Source organism: Dipteris shenzhenensis, chromosome 19 (assembly GCF_047967505.1).
Source record: "Dipteris shenzhenensis isolate YYH24624 ecotype China chromosome 19, Dip_SZ_1.0, whole genome shotgun sequence".
Lineage (NCBI taxonomy): Eukaryota > Viridiplantae > Streptophyta > Polypodiopsida > Gleicheniales > Dipteridaceae > Dipteris > Dipteris shenzhenensis.
In genome coordinates this window covers 45,707,671-45,710,743 of record NC_141614.1, presented here as the reverse complement: position 1 = coordinate 45,710,743, position 3,073 = coordinate 45,707,671, and positions in this window count along the sequence as shown.

The window sequence follows — 3,073 nt, the reverse complement described above, 5'->3', positions numbered from 1 at the left end:
AGCCCAGAAAACTGTCACAGGGGTGTGAGAGTGCTCTCAACGGAAGCAAGAACGGAAGAAGGAGAGAGAGAGATAGAGAGCCACACAAGTTTTGGTGGGTGCAGAACCACCCTAATCTTCTTTTTCATTCATTTATATATGTGTTTGAGTATTGTACATAACCGGGGTAAAGGCACAGTGACCTTTAACCCCCACAACCTCCCACTTAAAGGACAATGTGCCTTTAAGGGAGAATAATCAATGAGCATACTATCCAATGCCCATCAATACACGACAATACTCAAACCGCTAACTAGGTAGACTCTTCGTCAGCATATCTGCAGGGTTATCATCTGTATGAACCTTGACAAGCTCTATGCGCTTGTCCTCAAGTACCTCCCTAATGAAATGGTACCTGACCTCAATGTGTTTGGTCTTTGCATGAAAGTGTAAAGAAATAGGGGAGAGAGATAGGAGACTCAAGTTCAGCTTTCTTCACAACACACAAGCGAGAGAGGACACAAGGTTGGAGGGTGAAGCCTTTAGCTACTTTTACACACAACAACAATACAATAGAAGAGGGAAATACCCTATATGTCAAAACCTAGAATACGTGGTTTATATGTGAACCCAAACCAAAAACATATGTGGTAGTCTAACTACACCACGAGTACAACTAACATAGGCGGTGACATAAATGATAGTCATCCAGGAGATATGTCGGGGATAGAGCTTGATATCTCAACACTCCCCCTCAAGCTCAAATCCATCTCACGTACACCAAGCAAGCTCCTAAATCTGCGAAGCTTCTCGGTACCCAATGCCTTCATAAAGATATCAGCCACCTGCTCCTCAGTGCTGACATAGACAAGATCAATCTCACCAGCTAGAACCTTCTCTCTCACAAAGTGATAATGCACCTCAATGTGCTTCGTTCTAGCATGATAAACTGGGTTATTAGCAAGCATGATGCTGCTAATGTTGTCACAATGAATGACAACTGCTGCATGAACTGACTGTCCCATATCTGCAAGTAGCTTCCGTAACCAAGCTACCTCACATGCAGCCATTGCTGCACCCCTGTACTCAGCCTCTGTGCTCGACAAGGCAACTGTTGGCTGCTTCTTGCTGCTCCAACTGATGGCACCACTCCCAAGGGAAAACATAAAACCACTAGTAGATCTCCTGTCTGAGACACTACCAGCCCAGTCAGCATCTGTGTATCCATGTACCTGTAATGCACACCCAGCTTCATAAAACAGTCCATAATGCAATGTGGACTTCACATACCGCAGTATACGCCTAGCCGCATCCAAATGTGGCTTCCTCGGTGCCTGCATAAACTGACTCACCAGCCCCACAGCATAGCTCAAATCTGGTCTGGTTATAGTCATGTAAATCAAGCTACCTACTATGCGCCTGTACATAGTAATATCTTCAAGAAGCTCACCTGACTCTGCATTGAGCTTCACATTCTGCTCCAATGGAACAGAGATAGGCTTACAGCCTGTCATCCCATATTTGGACAGCATGTCCAAACCGTATTGCCTTTGCAACAGCCATATCCCACTTGGGGATCTAATAACCTCAATGCCCAAGAAGTAACGCAGCTCTCCCAAATCCTTCATCTCAAATTTCTGCTTCAACAGCAGCTTCACTTCATTAATGTCTGCATCACTATCACCTGTAATAATCAAGTCATCAACATATATGACTATAAGCACAATCCCTCTGTTTGTCCTTTTCACATAAAGTGAAAAATCTGAATTGGAAATCTGAAATCCAATAGTGACAAGATATTGCCCTATCTTGTCTGACCGTGCCCTCGGCGCCTGTTTTAAGCCATACAAGGCTTTGCGCAACCTGCATACAAAATCGGGGTGTGCTTTATCCTCATAACCTTCTGGCTGCATCATATAAACCTCTTCCTGCAAGTCACCATGCAAGAAGGCATTTTTCACATCCATCTGATGCAAAGACCATCCCTTTGCAGCAGCCATAGCAATTACTGCTCTCACGGTTGCCATCCTTGCAACTGGGCTGAAAGTTTCCTCATAGTCAATTCCATATGTCTGTGCAAAACCTTTGGCAACCAATCTTGCCTTGTATCTGCTAACAGACCCATCAGCATTGTGCTTTACTTTGTAAACCCACTTGCAGCCAATAGCCTTCTTATCATGAGGCAAAGGCATCAAATCCCAAGTGTGGTTTGCATCCAAGGCAGCCATCTCTTCATCCATAGCTGCTTCCCAATTTTTATGCCCTGCTGCATCCTCAAAACATGTGGGCTCTGGCTCCTCTAGAACCTTGACCATATAAGCATAGTGATGTGCTGTATACCCATCATATCTCAGCCTGTCAACTGGATACTTAATACGAGTGGACCTCCGTACAACTGGATCAGTTGCAGGCGTCTTTAAATCATGCCTGCTTTTCCTTGCACCAGGTGTAACAACAGAAGGAATCCCAAGTTCCTCATCAAGGCTCATTTCAGAGCCGCTTGACTCTCCATCAACATGAGAGCTACCAGCAGACACATCAAACACTGGAGTATGGTCCACTTTTTCTTTTCCCTTATGTGATACCTGCACAACACTATCAGGACTGCCATGTGACGATTCACTAGATCTCAATCTCCCTGTCCATGCATTAGATCCACTAGTAGAGGACTCTCTGGGTCCACTCAAGGCTTGAGATTGCTGCTCTGCATTTATTGCAGCATTCCCATTTCCTGCATCTGCATCTCCTACCATAACAGTTGGTGCATACCAGCTGCTCATTTCATCAAAAACAACATCTCTGCTCACTTGCATTTTGCGGGTGGAAGGGTTATAACAGCGATACCCTTTCTGGTGCTGAGCATATCCAATAAAGATGCATTTTTCTGCCTTTGGATCCAGCTTTGTTCTCTTCTCATCAGGAACATGAACATAAGCTATGCAACCAAATACCTTCAAGTGAGAAATATCTGGTTTTTGGCCTGTATACATTTCTTCAGGCGTCATGCCATGGACAGCTGCAGTGGGGGTTCTGTTCATAATATAAACAGCAGTTGCTACTGCTTCAGCCCAAAAATAATCAGGCATGTTTTTCT